Here is a 20701-nt window from a genome sequence, read left to right as displayed (position 1 = left end):
TTTCACAGATGTGGCTGGCGCTGGCTTGTTTTGACTGGACCTGAACACTCAACAGTGAAGCTAGCACTAATGGGAGAGAAGACTTCTTGTGATTTCTTACACTATAAAAGTTGTTTTATTTCTGATGAAAAGCTTAAAAATGCCAAATTATAACAGCAGCATACTTTTTTGCATAGCATCCCTCGCCAAAACCAAATGGTGAAATTCCAGTCATTGACACTGCATCTGACATGGATAGTTACCTCCTGTGTGCTGCATGTGTGAAAGGGCAATTGTGGACAATGTCTAGACCTGATTCTCTGGACATTGTCTGGAGTTCATAGTTATAGTCTGCATGAGGGTATAGCTGTACAGTTGCAACACTATATTCATTCCTCTAAATGCAAAAGGGTATTTGAAATACAGTACATAAGGGAGGAAAACAAGGGGAACATGCATTAAATTCAGTTCTTTTCATACCTGCCATTTATTATGACCAACTTATATGAGTATGGGCCAAGGGGACTCATATTCATAAATAGAAGATGTGCACACACGCACACCCTCTGCATTGTGGGTTTCCATCACAGAGAGTGCACACAGGGCTACTGCAGTATCCCTAATGCATTATTTTTGGGACTGACTGGCTGGGAGACTGGAAAGCATGTGTATCTCTAGAGAACTCCTGCACCTTTCTGTCCTATACTTCTTTTGTATGTTGCAGGAGTTGTAAGTGATAAATCAGACATTCTTTTTAACATGAACAAATACCATTTCTATTTAGCTGTGATGAAGTTATGTATTAATGAGGATATTTTATAGTTGAACAAGAAGCTTTATTATGCAAGATGATAGCAAATGCAAGATAATTACTCATTTTTGAACTGTAAACCTCACTGGCAATCAAAATATTCTATGAAAAAACTCACACCTACTCATACCTAGTTAAGAACCATGATGGAAGTCCATCACAGCAAATACATTGGTCAATTTCTGCCATCTTCTACAGAAAATTAATGCCTTGATGAACGTTGTTAATAAACGTATCAGATAACAGTACCAGATTTGTGACTGACACTGTGTTTTAGTCAATATTTCTGTAGCTATGTCAAAGCTTATAGGCACTTAAAATCACATGGTTTATGTTAGGAAAAGACTGCCATGGTAACTAAAGTACGGTTAAGTTTTGCATTTGTTTAGAAGATAACAATCCCTTGGTTAAGGTTAGCAAAAGACTGATGTCATAGTTAACCTCGACCTAATTACAAGTCGGCATTGACATTTTATCCATGTTACTTCTTGCGCCCCAAAGGTAATGCGTGCTATACCCCCCACCCAGCTCTCTCCTCCTCCTCACATCTTCTTGCTTCTTCTAGCCGAATAACTTTGCCAGGGGTTTCCACATGGGAGCTTCCAGTCTGGCAGCACACCACTTACTTGGCTACAGGTTCGCAAGTGGAATGAACCAGTCAGGAATCTGGAAAGGGGCTTTTATACTAGTGAAGGAATCACACAGGGCAGTTTTGTAGCATACAACAATTGTCAGTTGAGCCATGAAGATGCCAAATGTCATGTCGGGCCAGAGAAACAGAAGGTTGAGGGGTCATAGGTTCCCCCCCTTACCGCCCACATGTCGAATATATGGGTTACAGCATTTATATGATGATGAAGTTATGCAGATATAAGTGGCTACAAGAACACCCACTCGCTGACCCTGCACCCACATAGCTCATAGCTTCACAGATGAAGAGTTAGAGAGAATAGTGCATTTTCCTGGCTTTATTGATGAGTTGAATTTCTTCACCCACTTTAAACATATGTTCTGTTCATATACAGCATGAGCACCATAAATATGTATTTTAGATGGATGCAGGGTCTGGCAATTGTTCCTGATGCTGCATACTTTCTCAGTCAGTGTTATGAAACTGAAAATAGAAGCTAAAGAGGAACAAATGTTGGAATGAGAAACTTGATATAGAGGCTGTTTAATACCACAGCAAAACCCTTAAAATACCTTCCCTCTTACGGGCCTGCAGACTCATACCCTTCAGGTTGCCAAGTTTGAAATTGTTCTGCAGAAAGGGTTTACAGATTGTACCTTCCTTTCCTAAGTCATGGAAAGAAATTTGCAAGGGAAAATAACAGCCTAAATATAAAGAGGAAAAGGGGAAATGGAGATTTACATGTAGACGCTGCGGGGGATGGGAGTTTACAGTGGCTCATGCTGTTCCTGATTGTGGCTATGTTCCAAGGGTGATTCTAGTTTGCCTTGGAATAGTGTTCTTGGCTGCAGCTTTATTTAGGCACATTGGGGCTGCTCGCTGGAAGAAAAGTGCAAATAAAAGTTCATTCAATTTTTTCCAGCTCATTAGGCCTTTTTTCCGTTTCTATGTGGGAAGCCAGTGGACCCCACCAAAACCAACTCGTATTCTTCATTAAAGCTAACTTCAAACAATGGTTCCATAATGGTGAGAATATAATGACATATAAAGAGTAAATTAAATGAAAAGCTCCACAATGTGCTAAAGATCACATTGTCTGCCAAATTAGTTTAATTAAATCCTCTCTTAATTTGAGTAATGACTGATTCAGAAGCTCAATCAGATCTGTTGTAATAAATGGGACCAAGTCAAGATGAAATGGAAGTCCCATGTTTCAATGGAGTGCACAATATGCAGTGAAAGTAGACAGAGGATGAAACTGATTGGATTTGCCCCACATCGCCAAGGGTGTGTTTCATCCCTGCTGTTTGTGAAATTTTGGTTAAAGCTGGGGGGGAGGGGAGGGGAGGGGTGCTATTCCTGCCAGAGTGAGCTGTGCTTCAGTGGAAGTAATCCAAATAACGGGGGTTGATTCTGTGTGTCGTTATATAGGATTTAAAGGGTTAATCCCATTGATTGGGTGGTGGGATTTGCCCGTGTAATTCTGGTGGAAGTTCTTCTGACCGCCCGCTGTTGGGTAGATTAGGTGTCTAAGATTCGGGGGCAGTTTGTTGTGCACCACACTTCCTCTGTCTCTCTGACTCTTGTTTTTATACTCACACTGCTGACGCTTTGAGACTGGTGTGGGGTGGGTATTTGTTTTTGCTGGGAAGACCGAGGAAGGAGTGCACTGAGCCATGATCGTTGTGTGTGTGCGTGTGCGTCGCTGAGTACGCAAATACATAGGTCCGTGCGCAGGCCCGAGGCAGAGGCAGCTTCACGTTGCTGGCCCTGCTCCCCCTGATCCTGACCCACTTTCTTTTCCCCGCTCGTCGCTCCCTCTTTAATTGCCGCGCGGCACACTGAGGCCATCTGCTCAACTGAGGCCCGTCGCCATGGAGATGCTGGGAGGCTTTTCGGATTTGCGGTGGACTGACCAACAGGGAAATAGAGGTCAGGGAATGGGGGTAGGGTGTTGGACAGTCAGAGGAGCATGAGAACTGTGTCATGAGATACTCATCTGACAGTGCAATGCAACACCTGTACGATACATCTAAAATAGATGCAGTCAGGTCCTCTCAGCACTTTTAGAACTATATTGGTGCTTTTCAGGATGTGTAATCTGTTCTTTTTTCAACAGGCCCCTAGACTCCTAAACCTTCTCCTAAACCTGAGAGCTGCAGAACATGTTAATCCCTTAATTTAGGCTAAAACATGAAAATAATGAAATTTGGAATTAGGAGGATTTTATTGTACACCAGCTGTAAGATGGAATATCACTTTTCAAAAAGGTTTTATCACCTGAGGTCTTTTTGGAACTTTTTAGCATACATTTTTATTCATTCTGAGTCCTGATTATTACAAATTACACATTTTATTTTGCTACAAGCACATTTTTACACAAAGGGCTATTTGTCTGTGTTAAGATTACCGCCTTGCCTCAGTCAGATGTGTACTTAGTGTCAGGCTCATCTGCCTGCTCCTATCATATTGAGCTGTGTTCTTTTATCCTCATGAGCGTCTTTGTATATTTTGCTGCTTCTGCTTATTTCCTTTCCAATGACACGCCTCAGTGAGGATGCAGTTGCGCCGTGTTTCCAATTAACACTCAGGCGTATTTCAAGAGTTGTGGTCTGCACGGCTAGGTTGCCTCTTGCTTCCTCAGTCTGCCAGCTGCACTTGTGTCAAGCCTACCCTGCACATTGTTTAAACATTCAAATATTCCTTTCCAGTTCCACAGGATAATTTGGCCAAATAGCTAAAATATGCCATTTTATACCAGAATGTTTTACTTAAATTGCTTTAATGAAGTCTTGGTATTGACCTCTGGCACATGCACAGGCTGAGCTCTGGGAAACACTCTTTATATTTGCTCCTCTTTTAAAGGTCAATATTGGTAGCTGTCATTTCTGAAGTGCCATTTATAGGTCAATAGCTCATTAGTAATCTGGGGGAGTTTTGATCAAATGCAGCTGCTGTCTTGTCTGTGCTGCAGCCTCTCTCACTTTCAAGTTCAGAACAAAGCCACATGATGCTAATACACTGATGCAAAATCTGACATCTGTGATATAATTTAGATACAAAAATCAGGACCAATTTTACTTAAAGGGATAGTTCAGATTTTTTGACATGAAGTTGTATGACATCCTTACCATCAGTGTCATGCATCAGCAGTGACTTTTCCCCTACTGTGTCCTGTGAGCAGAGTTCTGGCCTGCTTTTGGTGTTGAAGAAAGTAGTTCCGGCTAGTTTGCTGGGGTCACAAAGGTAAAGCTTTTTGCTTCAAAAAAACAACATGTGTTCAAAAGAGTAATACATTTGCATCACAAACTCGTTGTCCGTAAAAAAGTCAGACCTCACAATCACCTGGCACTATTTTCCCTCCCTTCGTATCACTGCAAGCTGCTGCCTGTTGACAGCTGCGCACCTTTCCATAAGCTGTTTCACAGTGTTTACATGCTCGGATATGCGAGAGAGCTGACGTGAGAACTAGAGAGGGGTAAATATATTATTAGACAAGCATTCAGGATTGCGGGAAAGTCTTGATGGTTTGAGATGCAGACAGAAGCTGGTAAGCTGGCCTCCTCATCAATTGAGAGATCTTGCATCTGTGGCATGACTAGTTCCCGTTCGTGGCAGCAATAGCTCTCCACCTCCGTCGGCATTAATTGACACTTTGAACAAGTGCACCACCATTTATCGCTCACTCTGTCTCTCATCACAGCTACAGCTGCAGGTCCAACTTCAGCATGGACCGCTTCTCTGTCTCTCTCCTCTCTCTCTGCCCGTTCTAACTCCATCTGACGAAGCTCAGTATCTGTATATTCGGGTTCATAAAGGTATCCCTTTGGCTCTGTGGTAAAAGGAATGTCTTCATCACTCGTTTCATAGTCAGACATATTTACGTTTACCATCCGAGCATGTAAACACCGTGAAACAGCCGATGGAAAGGTGCGCAGCTGTCAACAGGCGGCAGCGCGCAGTGATACAAAGGGAGGGAAAATAGTGGCAGGTGATTGTGAGGTCTGACTTTTTTACGATTTTGTGATGCAAATGTATTATTCTCTTGAACGCATATTGTTTTTGAAGCAAAACGCTTTATCTTTGTGACCCCAGCAAACTACTTTTGCCAGAACTACTTTCTTCAACACTAAAACTTCATGTCAAAAAACCTGAACTATCCCTTTAAGGGATGTAATTAACAGTTGTTTTTATTATCAGTTAATGCGTTGACATTTTTTCAAATTGTTGTGTACAATTGCGTACAATTCCAGTAAATAATGAATAAAGCTGATCATACTTTTTCAGAGCCCATGGTGACGTCTTCAAGGACAATATGTTTTGTCCATTCAACAGGTTAAAAACCCCAAAGATATTTACACAGAACAGTTATAAAAATGGTTATGAATTAATTTTTAGTTGATCAACTTTGATGAATAGACTTCGAGGACTATTTCTGCTAGTAAGCTACATCGGGCTGCAAATAGTGTTGCCGTAAACCACCACAGTTTTAGTTGACCTTTTATATGAACAGTAATTTGTGTTTGTTTACAGTCAACATACCCTGGCAGATTTAACTATGGAGGCAGTTGAACCCCTTTTCCATGGAATTCTACTACAGCCTGGCATCAGAATTACAGTATGTGTCTGCCAGATTGCTTAACAAGACTTAGTCCTAGACCTCCTTCGAAGGCTGTCAGCATCCACTGACTTTGATGCTGTCACTATCTGCATAGATGCCTTAGACAGCTTATTTTGCTCCTCCATCACCCGCTAGTGACAGAGTAACACAGGAGGCTGTGACAGTGGAAAAGGTAGCTCTGTCAATTTAAACTCCAGTGAGTGCTTGATCTCTGAGCTGCCCAAATGTACAGTCAGAGCTGAAGTTAACAAGACAATGTACCCAGTGTCTGTAATTGGACCGGGCCCTTTTCAGCAGTGTGAAAAGATAGAAAGGCTGTCTGTCAGTCTGCTCTCCAGTCAAGGTCACGATGTCGAGCGCTGGATGTGTTGTATTTGCTACCATGCCCTTCGTCCTATCACAGCTTATCCAGCTGCTGCTGTGCAGAGGTGGGGTGAGAACTGCTGTGCTCTGTGGGAAGCATACTAGATTATGTGTTTGGAGAGATTAATCAAATTGTATGATGTTAAGCTATGAAAAAAAAGGCCCAAGTAAAGTTTCATTCGGCCACTCTTGCCAACATATGCCCCCTTAGGCTGGGTTGAATGCTGGTTTGTTTGTCCTTCCTGTCATTGCCAAAGGGACAGTGCATTTATAGCTTGACATGAACTGGTGCAGCAATGATAAATAAACTATCTTTCCAAAGGATTATGTCATGGTGGAGCACTGTGGATGGACCTAGTTAGCTGAAGTGATTTTCATAGTCCTTGTTGTGCCAAACTCCTGATTGCAGTTTGAATAGAGGCCACGATTAAGGAGGACTCTAATTACCCCCTCCTCAAGTGCACATGCTGACTCGACAGTGGTGCCTTTTGATTTGTTTAACAAGGGACAACTGCCTCTTGTCTACTCGTTTGAACTAAGCTTCATCATTACTTTTATCTTCCAACTCTGGATTCTCCTCCTGCAACTGTGTCCACGGCTGTTTATGCTTAGGAGCCTACGCTAAAAAGAATTTAAATCATTTTTATATAGACATCGGGGGGGAGGGGGGGGGAAGGTTGTTCGCTATTCAACAGAATGCAATCCACTCCACCACTCAACAGAATATTTTTTTTACCCTCCCAATGCCATTTTGGTCTGCAGAATCCCTCGAGAGGAAAATGCATTAAGCCACTCACTGTATTTACTTGTGTTGGATTGATGCTGATGTGTGAGGGCAGACCAGAGGACGGAGGATGGGAAATTGATCATTGGTGAATGGGTGTCAGGGGAATCTTGACATCCACAACTGCTTTTCACGCTTTGAGCCTGGAGAATCCATCAAGCAGAAACTCAGTGCCATCTGAGAATACAAGTACTTACCACATAGATTAAGACATTGCTGTTTGTTCAGGCATGGAGTGTTTGTATCCACATGGTTATTATAACATGGTTATTATAACTTATAACAAACATACACACATCGGGGTACGAACACCAACATGCTGATGTCTTTACTCGCACATCTCAATACGTGACAACATGCTCATGCAGTGTGAAAATCAGGCCATTCTCCAAGTTACACTACAGTATGTATTTGTAAAATAATTGGATGGATCACAGAAATACGAGACCCTCTAGGAGTTTGTAGCATTAATTTTGAAACGAAAAGAAAAGCAAAAACTAAAAATCCCACTGAAAAAAATCAGCAATATTTTCAACAGTCCTGTACAAATCCTAATGGTTTGGAGCAGTAGTATTAGCCACACAGCAAGCATAGAAGCTGCTATTTTTTCATGTTTTTAGTAGTACATCAAATTATAAATACACTGCCATTTGATGTGCAATCATTGTCGGATGCTACTCTTTTGCCAAAGATAATGCAGAAAATGAAAAGATTTCTTGATACCCTACGTTCTATGAAAGCCTGCAGCACAATTAGGCATCTTCAATCACAATCACTGCAAGCTCAAAATAAATAATCATAACAATCACAGCATGAGCAACTGGTTAAGTACAGCTGGCTGTGAAGTTGGACAGAGTGGTGTGATATTCAAAGGAAAAGAGGCAATTAGAAAACTGAAGGTGAGTGGTATCATATAAAATGTAATGGAGGAAAAAAAAAGCAGAAAAGTGATGGATTAACAGTTTTTGCACAGTCTCAAAGAGCAAGGTACAAAATATTCTGTCATTTATATGATTGCATAATAATACAAACTATTGTGGAGAATCTCTCTATTGAGTATGGGAATGACAGTTATGCATTTGCAAGGTAATCCCTGGAGCAAAGGTCTGGTTTATTTAACATTTACACAAAGAGCGTCTTCAAAACTAAGCACAGCTAAGAGTCTGTTTTCTGCAAATACAGTTTGAATAATGAATGCTATCCTTTTAAAATTCCCTGCGAGATAAACAAAAGCCAGGAATGAAAGGCTTATCCATGTGCCTTTGAGGTTTGCCTTCCCACACACCTTGAACAGAGTTCTCATCTGACTAATCTTTTTTTTGCTTTTTTTTATTTGAAAAGCTTACAGAAATTTTAGAATGGAACCAATAAAAACTACCATTAAAGGCTGTGTTATATTTTGAATTAAAGGCATTTGGTAGCAGGATCTCCCAGGCATGAATAAGCCCTTTGTGCTGCATGTGTAGACGCATTTGTTTAGCTCATCTTGATGTAGACAGGTTTTCATGCGGTAGATGTGAAAGTCAACTTTATGAGTAACGAGAGGATTACAGGTATTACCTTTTCATGATAATGCTGGTTTATTCGACACCACATAATTGTCTATTATTTCTCAATCTTTGCAGGAGTCTAGAAGTTGCTCCCACAGGTTTGATTCCTGAATATGCAGGCTGTATTTGACTTTTAAAAAGTCAGTATTTTAAATCAAATTTTGCTCTCAGCTGACTTCCTTGCTTAAACAAAGGTTTAATTAGAGGCTCTGTGCTGAAAACTTAATTGCAGCATGCAGGCAGCAGAATAAATGTACATGTTTTGATGCTCCTATATTCACACAGCTAGGTCTGAATAGTCATTATGTGCCTTACGTCTGTTGTTGTCTTAGTCAGGTCATGTAGCCACAGGCGGTTGAGACGACTTCCCGTACAAGTTTATTCAGAGGGTTAATTAAATTAAATTAATTAAAATTCTCAACTTGTTATGTCTTTCAGATTATTCACCGCCATGACTTGAACCATAGATTTATGATTAATATTTATAGGAGTCTTTCAGGCGCTGTCAGCCTCCGATGAATCAACAAGGCTTCAAAACTCAAGAGCTAGTTGATGTGCTATATAAATCAAAGGGTTAGCAGGGAAAAAATCCCACCAAGATGAATAAAAAGGATCCAATTAGAAATGTGTAACCTTTCCGCAGGCAGACTTACTCTCTGATTTATTAGTACAAAGTTGTTTGCGCCTCTCTCTATATGTTGTGAGTTTTGGAGGAAATGAATATGTCCAAGAGACTGAATGAGCTCAGGTACCACGGCTGCGAATCATGTGTCACGATGGAGGATTTCTTTTCATGCAAAGTTAACTTACACACACACACACACACACACACACACTGGTGAAGTACTACTATACCATCCCATCCTCCAGAGCATGCCTGCATGTGTGGAAGTATTTTTAGTAACACACACACACACACACACACACACACACACACACACACACACACACACACACAGAGCAATCTGTTTGCAACGCAATGTGTCAAGACGGCATCATGTTAAGCATTCAGTCAGATGGTCTTATATACTTTGCCCAGAGCTCTGCAGAAGGGATGTGTTTGTACCCAGCACTGGAGGGGGGTCACGTGCTGACCTCATTGTGTGCATGAGTAAGTGCACTCTGCAGCATCAGTGCTCAGCCCCCCTCTGCATAATGAGAAAGCGACTTATCTCAGCGCGTATAGCTAATTGATTGATTTCCCTGGCACAAATATCCAAGACAGAAAAACATTTTTTATCCTCGCAAATCGGTTTGCGAGGGAGAGGAAGCAGTGAAAAATGAAAATGGACCCCTTCTCTGAAAAACTGAAAGATTCAATATTTTTATCCCTAGAAAGGAAATGACACGCTTTATTACTCTTTGTCTCACCACACCCACCCATCCCTCATAGGGTGCTGTGAGCTACAGTAACTCTGCAAAAGCTATGGAAAAGCACTTTGTAATGACAAAACCACATTGCTCCTTCGTAAACACAGGGGTTAATGTCTTATTTACAAGCTGCAGCCCCCATGGTTTGACATCTTGCCACAGATGTCTTGCTGTCTTTTTGAGACAGTCCAAAGGTGATCCAAGACAGATAGATCCATCTTCTGGTGTCCTCCTCATAGTGTCTTAGCTTTGGAGAAGTCCCATCTCACCCCTCTTGGACCTTCAAAGATTGCAGCTGGCTCGCTTCCTTCACCGGTACATTAACTCGTGCTGCCTGTGCTGCTTCATTGGAGCAGATGCCACTAGAAGAAAACAAAGCTAGCAGGCCAGGGGGTTAATCACACTCATCTAGAGGTCTGTTGAGCTGTTGCCAGGTGTGTCACACTCAAAGTACACTTGGCTTCCTTTTGTTGCTGATCTTTTGACATTTGCCTTTCACACCAAATGCAGTGTGTGAGCAATAAAAAGCAGGATGGATTAGGTTACAGCCTTATATGTCAACTTTACATGCAACTTGTGGAATGAGCAACAAGCGAGTCATGCTAGGATGGTGGAAATGTCTTTGGGAAAAAAATGTTTATTGATGGAAAGCAAAATCAAACAGTGGTCACGAAACCCTTCAAACGTTTCTTTGCTATGGACAGACGCTCATCAAATGACCCCTGAATTCTGCACCGTGTCTCTGAGAGCAACAAAACACCACTGTAGCTGAACAAAGAATCATTCTGTTAGTACTTTGTGTCAAAAGTTTTGGTTTCACTGATTACATTTTCTGTTACAACTTTGTGACATTTGATTTCACATACTGCACCAGCATTGTTTAATGTATCCCTCGTAGATTGTAAAACAATACACCAAGGCCACCTACATACATATCTGTAAGCAGAAAGCCAGGCCTATCCTTCACTGAAGTGTGACACTCACATTATAACTTTGATGGTATTGCTTATGACTGTATTTGAATAAGGCCAGAGCTGCACATCAGTATGCCAGTGAGATTTTCTATTATATTGGCTCTTGTCAGCATATGGACTTGGTCTGCATTTGTAACCAGCAGAGAAAATAACTAATTTATTTTCTTTCTTTTTTTTTTTTTAAGGAATCATAAACTACCAGTTCTGGCATACAGCTCATTTGAGAATGATAGATATCTAGAAAAGAACATCATGGATGTCTCTTGGCCTTGTATTGTTGCAAAACACACAATGTGGAATTTTCCAAGCTTGTATTGTGTCAGTTAGATTCTTGTTGAGTCTGTTACATGCATATTGTTTCTCTCAATTCCCAGTGATGTATTTGTGTGGAAAAAATGGCACGTCCCTCTTAAAACCAGGCGATCCTCACAAGACAAAATGACATCATACAGTAGGTCTAAAATTTAGCCTATGGTTACATGATCCGGGAAAGTGACACAGTTCTGCTGACGTCAATATAAGGTGACAATTAGCCTTATTAGAAGGGGGTGGGGGGGTGGGGTGGGGTGGATGAGTAGATAAGGTGGCTAAAGCTTGGCAAAAAGTGGATTTAGCTGTGGGAGATTGCTGTTTCCATCTACGAGTTGGGACATGTTTTTTTTGAACACCATAATAATTGTTGTGGTGTTTACTGTTGCCATGATGATACAAGTTGTGTAACTTTAAGGAAGTAGTACCTTTATACCATATTTCATGTTTCCCCTAACCATAACTGTGAGAGGTCGTTTTGGCATGCAGGTACAATCGACCCATGTGTTTGTTTAATTTTGAGGATGTGTTGCCTAAAACACAGCTGCCTACTTAGATATCTAATGGCTGTGTTTTGCACTGCAGCACTATGAGTCGAGTGTGGCGTGATGGCATTTGCTCTGTCTGCCCAAGGCCTGGTCTGTCATAGTGTATCAGGCCAGCCAGTAGCTATGACTCACACATGAACCCTCTACGTGCTAGAGCTCACAGAGAAGACACGGCAGTTTAACGTTCAGCACCCTGAAATATATATGTCAGTGTGAGGGAGAGAGAATGGCGTGGACAGTACTAATGAGGAGGTGTTAGTGAATACTTTTACATCACAACAGCTGGGGCTGCAAAACTATTTTCAAAGTGGTAAATGTGCCTTTTTTTCCCCTCAACATCTTTGGTGCTAAACAGTCATTACTATGATCATTTTGCACTGCGTTTGCCGGGGTTCCCTCTGCAAGCAAACAGCGCGTCCAGCTCTGTGGCATCTGCTTCCTTGGATTTTCTCTTGATTTAGTTGATCTGTTTAGGCACTGGCCTTTTCTTTTCTGCTCAGTCACAGTGCTGCTCATTCTACCTCTCTAGCACAACAACAAACAACTATTGTTTTCAGCTTTTGCATCACCGTCTCCTACATATTTTTTTATTTATTTTTTCCCCAGGAGTGATGCAGTGTTTAGAACAAGCTTTGTGACCCAAGCCGGAGTGCTTTTGTGTTTTATGAATTAATGATAAAGAACAGAAAAGAAACAACAACTTAAATAAATGAAAATGTCTTAATAGTATAATAATTACTTGAACCTGGGCCTCTTGAGTCATTTCCTGATATCTGCAGTTTCCTGCTTTTATACTCATATTTGCGTTTGCTTCCTTTTGTCTTTTGTCTTCCTCTGATAGCTTCATTTCGTGCGTTGATGTATTTTCAGAATCATATCCATCAATAGGTGTCAGGCAGAGCCCCCCCTCCCTTTACTGACAAAAACAGTGGCTGTTGTATAACATCATCTATCATCCTGGGGCCTTTGTTCAGCATCCTGTCTCATATGGGGGCTTGCAGCCAGTGCGAGGGTGGCATTCTATTTGACAGGCCAGTGCAGATGCTAAATGACAGTGACACAAAGAGGGGGCCCACCACGCAGGTCCTGACAGGGCTGTTTTCCATAGAGAAGAGGCTTGACTTGACTTAAAGGCCCAACCCAAAATCAGATTACAGCACCGCTCTTGACACCTCTTTGGCCTGGTTTTGATGTTTGTAATTTCCCTCGATAGGAAACACTTTTTTTCCTGAACTGATATGACTGCTGAATGTCAGATTGAAATGTGCTTTGTAGTTCTCACTCGTTTCTTTGCCTTTGTGTTGCTTGAAAGTTATATTTGTGAAGTGTCTTTCTGCACACTTATGATTTAAAAAGCTTAAAAATGACATTTCAGCTCTGAAGGATTTAACTTTTTGGTTAGTTTTGAAGTGTGGTATAAAACCATTAAATTGACACGATTTCACTTGAACTTATCTAACGTGTAACATCAACTGCGTGTCCTGTTGAAGTGTCCTGGAGCTACAAACTGAACCATTGTGTATTGTAAATCAACCTGGATTAGAGTTTGCCAAACGCCTCAAGAAGTGTAATAATAATATTCATTATTTAGTTTCAGTTTACCTTACATCCATTCTCTTTGGTGCCCAGGAGATATAATATAAAATATATCCATATCTACAGTCATATCTTTTGCTGGGATACGGATACATAGACACATCTCCACACTGTAGTCAGATTACAGTCTTTCCATTTGCAAAGTTGTCTTTCTTGCTTAGGTGTGTCTAGGTTGGTTTTGGATTTGCATCAGTTGTGTTTGTGCCTGTGCAGTTACTGTATCAGCTGTAGGCTGTAATCTTACAGGATTAGTGTCTTGTAAAACCTTTATTGTCTCCAATATTTCACTATACCATACATATGACACTGGCTCCCATTTCAAACTTTACTTTTTGGACATGAAAGGTATCTGTATTTTTGAAGATAAAAATTGTGATGCATTTACTGTCATTCGCTGTATTTTCATGTGTTGCAAATACAGTGTGTGTCCAGCGCCACAAAGAGAAGAATTATATTAATTGCCTCATTTCAAAGCTTTTTCTATGCAACTTTGATGTCCAGTCAGTCTCAATGTGTGGGCTCCATTAGAGAGAAGAAAAGCTTGCTATGATTTGCCTGTAGTGAAATGAATGAAATATAAATGTAAGGTATTTATAGATCTGAGGAGGCTCTGTGAGGATGTGCCTCTTTGAACCCAACAGAGATGAGACTAGAGATAAAAGCAAAATGACATGTAGTGTTACACACTCACAGGTGACTGGTTATCCACCTGGAAACAACAAGCTGAAGTCACATTGTTTGTCAGCAAGATGGCTAAAAACTTCAGTTTGGTTAAATTTAAGAGGTTGGTCTAAGAACAACTAGTGTACGTGGGGATCCAGGGATGGACAAGATGGTACATTTAAAAAATATGTGCTATTTTTTCAAGGACGCCTGTACTTGTTAGGATGAAAATATTTCCTTGGTGGAGGCGGGTGCTCTGTGACTCTTGTCTAGATAAAGGTGCATTAGATTTGTTTCCTTCATTTACTGTAATCATGTAGTAAAGACATAAATCACAACTTCATCATAAGACCTTATGTTTTCTAAAGGTTGCTGGGACTTTCCAATCTCACTCTCACATCTCCTTTGTAATGATGTACAACTGAAACTTACATTTTTTTAGGAACTCTTAACAGAACATATTTTGAAGACTCATGATTAAGCTAAAAGGTTGTTTCTGTTCTGCTCTGCCCCTGAAACCATGTGGGCTTGATTGCAAATAAGCAAATTGTTCTCCTGGGTGACTGAGAATGAACCTTTATCTTTATGAAAAGGTTTACAATGATTAAAATGAAATGCGGTTAAATGCTAGAGTGTATTAGTGGCCACTTTTATGATGCAGTGCCAAAAGCCATTTGTAAAGAGTGCTTATCAAGGCATTGATGGCTATTAAAACTGTTATTATGTAAAGGGTTAAAGGGATCAAGTGGTCTGCATTCACAACCAGGTTGTTTACCTCAGCACAGATAGAAGTACTTATTTTATTTACTTGGAATGGGTTTACGTGTGTCTTGAAAGACAGACTCCCTTTTGTGTTGGTGGAGTATCTGACTACTATCAGTCTTTTGTATTTTTTGTGCTTTTTTGAAACCCTGCTATCTGCCGTTTTTAATGGATACATTTCAGGGGCAGGTTAGGGAATGACACAGCCACATGTTGTTCAAGAGGGTGCTTCACTCTTACCATTGGAAAAGATATGGATTTAGTGTTCAGCCTAGCAATTCACTATCTATAAAAAAGTATCAGTATCTCCAGAGAAGGGCTGGAATTGTAATGTGACAATTGTAACTGTTAGTAGCCTAAATGCCTGACATTTTCTTTAGCATTAGCCACTTTGGTACAACTTTGTGGATAATGAACTGGAGAATTGAATGCTACAGGACCTTTCATGATGTGAACCAGCAGTAGAAATATTGAGAGACCAAACTAAAGGCTGTGCATTTCCTGCTCACAACAGGGAAGGTCGACTCATCAAAAGAAGTCTCAGCTTTCTCCTTAGGGTTAAAGTTAACAATTTTATTCACCTGGCCTTCTGTCTTTTATTTATAGTGATATCCTGGGGACACTTTGAGGTTCAGCTTTTTGTCAGTCTGTATCACCTGATCCATAAGCTGTAACAGCATCCCTCCCTCCACCTTGCCATTCTTTGCAGCAGAGATGAAATTTCACACTGCTCTCTCTGAGAGCTCACTGCTGCGATCACTTTTTCATATGCCACTTTACACTTCATTTACATAAAAAAGGCACTGAGCAAGCAGTAAATTTTATTTTAGGAACACAATTATATGTGATTACACAGACATCCTTAGATAAAATGCTAACAGGCTAGTTTTTCCTTTGTTTGTTTCAGGAATTTATGATTTTGTAAATCCTTGTCATAACGCTGTAATGGGCGACAGGTGAGCAGCGTCTGAAAAGCTTGCTGCTGAACGCAAGCTGTTTCCTGTGACAGCTTCATCTGTGAAACCATATTCTCCAAGGGCTCAAAGCCTGCCCAGGGATCACTGAGACCGTTTAAGATTACATGTCTGCTGGCCGGGAGCAGTGGATAGGTGAAAATAATTGGCTTCGTCGCCAGCTGCCCCTCTACCCCTCCTCCCTTTTACTCCTGGTGGTGACGACAAACACAGTGACACAGCGAGGTAAGGGGAGCCCAACTCCCAAACACCCACCTGAGCTGCTGCTCGTCTAATCTGCACTGATGCCGTTACCCAGCTCCTGTGGCATATAATCAAGAGAGGGAACCCTTGTGCCCCCCGCTGATTGGGTGTAAAAGAGGTTGCAGACCTAGTTTCATGCAATTAGTGGAGGAATGCCAGACGCTAATGGAACACAGAAGTGTTGGCAACGCATTATGATGGGATTGTTGGGGCCACGGGAAGTAAAAAAAAAAAAGAGGACTTTTGCCCAGAGGGAAAGTAGCTCAGTACAGTGTAGGAAACAATAAACTGGAATGGACGTGAGATAAATTACCCGCACACAGCATGCTTTTGGGTCCACAGCTTATTAAGGCGGCATATTGTCGGAAAGTGAGATTGCTCAGTGTAACATGATAAATATTATTGAAGTAATGCAGATGGTTAGGCGCAGGGGAGCAATCTGGAGGGAAACAATAGTGAATGGGTATTTCTGTAGTAATTAAGCTCTAATTTGTGTTGACGGCAGATACAGAGTTGATTCTTTCACGAGACTCAAATCTGATTGGTGACAGAGGAGGGGTGGAGACCTTTTGTTTCACAGAATATAGCTCAGAGAGGGGGTGACGGGGTGGGGGGCATGACATCATCAGAACTTGGAGATTCATTATGGATGCTTTAAATGTCACGGTTTGAACATGCTGATAGTGATGCTTAAGATAGGTAAGGCTGTGCTTCAGATGTTAGAGGAGTCTTAACTAGAACAGGCAGTTTTTAGGAAAGTGTAAAATTAGTGCAGAAATACTCATGTGTAAGTAATTTGCCTGTTTATATATACTTTGACATTAACAAGGCACCCTGTTGAGTCTGTTTGGCAATAATTGTGCTATATGCTAGAGTTAACTCTGAAAATAAGTCATTTAAAGGGATAAAAAACAAGGGCTCCAATTATCGATTCTTTTCATTAGCAGTTGACCTGTGAGCAATTTTTGTGATAAGTAGATTCATTGTTTAGTCTATAAAATGTTACAAAGTGGTGGGAAATAGCCATATGTGAAAACAAATATGTTCAATTTACAATGATGTGAAACAGAGAAAAACTGAAAATGTCTCAATTTGAGAAGCTGCATAGAGCAAATGTTAGCCACTTCTGCTTCGTAAATAGTTGAAATGATCAATCAATTATCATAATTATACAGAATAGATTTCTGGCAAATAATTAGTTGTTTTAGCAGCAATAAAAAAAGTGTGTTTCAGATGAGAACTTGTGCTTTATACATTTCTGCTTGACTGTGCTACTCATGTGCAAGGTTGATACATGCTTAAATCTCCAATGTTTTATTCATGTGAGGTCTATCAACAAGGAGACATAGAATTTGCCAGAGCTGCAGAAATCAGGATGCACCATGGGACAGAAGTGGAGCAGTGCTAGTTCAGCAGTAGTTGCCTTGCAGAAAACATCTTTTAGTTGACTTGGTGGCATCCCTGTTAGTGAACCAATTAGAAGACAAAAACCATCACGGATAAATTGGAAGATTTCTGTAACTGTGGCTGATGCTCCGAATCAGTGGAGATAATAATGTCACCACCTCCCTGTGAATTTACAGCAACAGGAAGATCTGAACAATTTTTCTAACAGTCTCTCGGGTATTCATCCACTTTTTTTTCTTCTCCTTTGTTTGCCCTTCCCCCTCCAGAACACTGTGCTGTCACTGGAGGTTTTAAATAAATAATCACAATATGCACTTATCAGTTGACAGTGCTGCTTTCCCTGTCCTGTTTCTCTTGCCCCTCCTTCTCCAAACACACACACACACACACACACACACACACACACACACACACCCATCTCTTGTAAGTTCAGGTTTGAGCTCCGACAGGAAGGACAAGTTCCTGCTTGCACCTACATCGTCAAACCAACTGTCTCTTAGCTGCTGTTGAAACAATTACTCATAATACCAGGGGCTCAGACTACTGAATAGGCCTGTTGTTTTCGCTGTTGCCATGTGAATATTCTACACATGAATCATCCTTGATATACCTGTACATTTACACCAACCTTGACACTCAGTTCAGTGTTCACTCACAGATATTGAAAGGACAAGGTAGGAATCAAGAATGCTGTCACCTTGTGGAGGCCCTTAAAATACAGCCATTTGTTTGGAATGAAAAGGACCAAACAGATGGACGAGTTAGGGGAAGGTGCTTCCCCCACAGTAAGGCTCTATTATCGCCTGCGCTGTTTTCAACCAGAGGCTCAACGTCCTTGGTACAGATGTTGAGATTTTATATGTGGTTGGAGCGTTTTCATAGCCTTTTAGACACACTGCTCCTTATGGATAATGGCAGGGGATGGGTGCTGAGTGGCTGTCAAACCTTGAGGCTTGTTTGCTCAAAGCAGAGGCTCAGGCGTGTTTGGCTGGCAGCGGTGCTCATGGGGTTTCAAGCGTCTCATATTGGCCATGTTGTGGTTAGTGAAATGTGTAGAAATTATATGTGACTTTGGCCAGAGAGTAAGCTGCGGCAGAGGTGGCCACACCCGGCTCGCCCACATGTCTGCGCCAAACCGAAAAAGAAAAAAGAAAAAAGAAAAAAAAAAGAAGTAGCAACGGGTGACATCAGCTGTGGGCCGAGCTGTTAAACCGGTCTGTGGATGAGAGTCCTAATCTAGAAAAAGCCGTTAAACTCACCCTGGTTTGGACTGGTGTGTGTACGTGTACATTTGTCAAAGAGGGAGTGTTTGTAAAGTGTTCATTTCCATTAGGGATTTGTTTGAGTTTGGGAGAAGTGTATTGAATATGTTATTTAGACACTGTGAAAGCAAGGGATTAGTATAGTCGAGTTTGCACAAGTGGACACTGCCATTGCTAAATAGGGTCACAAATGTGCACAAATGATATGTCTGTGTTTCTCATTCACCACCATGCATGAACTGCTCTAAATGGAAAGCTTAAACATCACCCCAGGTGGATAATATTTGAGAGAACAAAAAAAAAAAAAAGAGCATATTATGGACACTGGAGGAGAAAAATGACATTATTGCCATTATTATTTCAAGCTTGCTCTCTTTTTTAAATAATTTGATTAAACTGCGGGTAACTTATGAGAATATTTCAATGGCTATATTTCAATATGTAGATGTGACCTGCTTCACAGTGCATATATACAATGAGATGCTACTAGAAGACAGTTATATGTACTCTAGACATCTTTAAACCAAATGAATCCCAGTATCAACCTAGAAGTCAAGGCATCTTTTGACCTGCCAATCACCAAACTTGTGCTCAGTGTATTCTTTTCATCGTGTTACAGGATTTCTGGGTCACCTCTTGCTCCGATTTGAACCTGCCAAGTTAGAAAGTTCTGTTGCTCCACTTTAATTATACAAGAAACGTTGCCCCTTTTTACTCGATCTCAGTAGTACAATTATTATTTTACATGTCTTACATCAATCACAACGCATGGGGTTTTTTTTCTTACCCTCGCAGCCCTGCCACTGTCAGGGTGACTGCTGTGAACAAACATGTCTTAATATGGGAGGAAGAGGATCAGGGGTGAATGGCTGTATTTTAATAGGACAGTGTTATGTAGCGCCAAAGGCAGCATGGACACATTTTTAGAAAGGTTTACATGAAACATTAATTGGGACAACATGGAGAGAAAGCACTAAACAATCTTTTGAATGTCCTTTGCTTTTTCATGACAGAATTAAAAATGCTTTTTTCTTCTTTTTTTTTTAACTTGGTGTAATGTTACTGTTATTATATCTTTTATGTTGCTTACGAATCTCGCCTCGAACCTGAAAGACACGGATGCGTCTCCTTCACTGAAACTTTCACAGAACTGGAATGTGCCTCTTACAATTTTGTGCTTAATGGCAATTTCACTATGAAAACCGTGTGACTTTTGAAAGCGGGATTGGTTCTGACACCATTACCTTACCATTCTGAAATATCCCAATTTCACAGTACAGACCATGAAACATCCTTATCACACCAACCAGCCCTCTCTGTCTGCTGCTCTTAGGCTTTTCTGCTCTTGCCTTCTCATTCATAGTTCAAGTAATTTTTTTACTTCAAATTCATTGGCCATAATATAAACTATTTACATTTACTATATCATATTTTCTATATAGCACTATTGCCTCATTGTCTGCCAAGAAGACCTCAGTGTATTGCTTTATTGACTTGCACTAAACCAAAGGCTGTCTTGTCTCTGAGATATTGAACAAGCAGAGAGAAGGAAACAAATGGACGTGCTACCTTGTTGTTTTTGCGCTGAGTGCTGCTTGTTCACACGTTTTATTGGACAAAATTATTAAGCAGCCTGACTCCGATTTAATAAACTTGTTTTATGTCTGCGAATATTGTAATCCTGTAGGCTGTTTACTCATTCTTTTTACATTATGGAGCGCTATTTCTTCTCGATGGCACATCTGCTAAGTGCATCTGTGAAGCGGGTGCCAGGGCTGGAAACCAGGTGTGCTGTGGAACATGACCCAAGTATTACACAGAGACTCCAAATTTGTCACGCTGAACATTCATCC

At 40.9% G+C, this 20701-nt stretch overlaps 1 protein-coding gene across 1 annotated transcript in view; it reads left to right on the top strand.

Moving 5' to 3' along the window:
• Positions 1 to 20701, top strand: part of nectin1b (nectin cell adhesion molecule 1b) — a 79505-nt gene that overhangs the window by 9615 nt on the left and 49189 nt on the right. The window lies entirely within an intron of this gene.

The sequence above is a fragment of the Scomber japonicus genome, chromosome 6 (assembly GCF_027409825.1).
Source record: "Scomber japonicus isolate fScoJap1 chromosome 6, fScoJap1.pri, whole genome shotgun sequence".
NCBI classification, from domain to species: Eukaryota; Metazoa; Chordata; class Actinopteri; order Scombriformes; family Scombridae; genus Scomber; species Scomber japonicus.
This window is presented reverse-complemented; position numbering and strand designations above follow the sequence as displayed.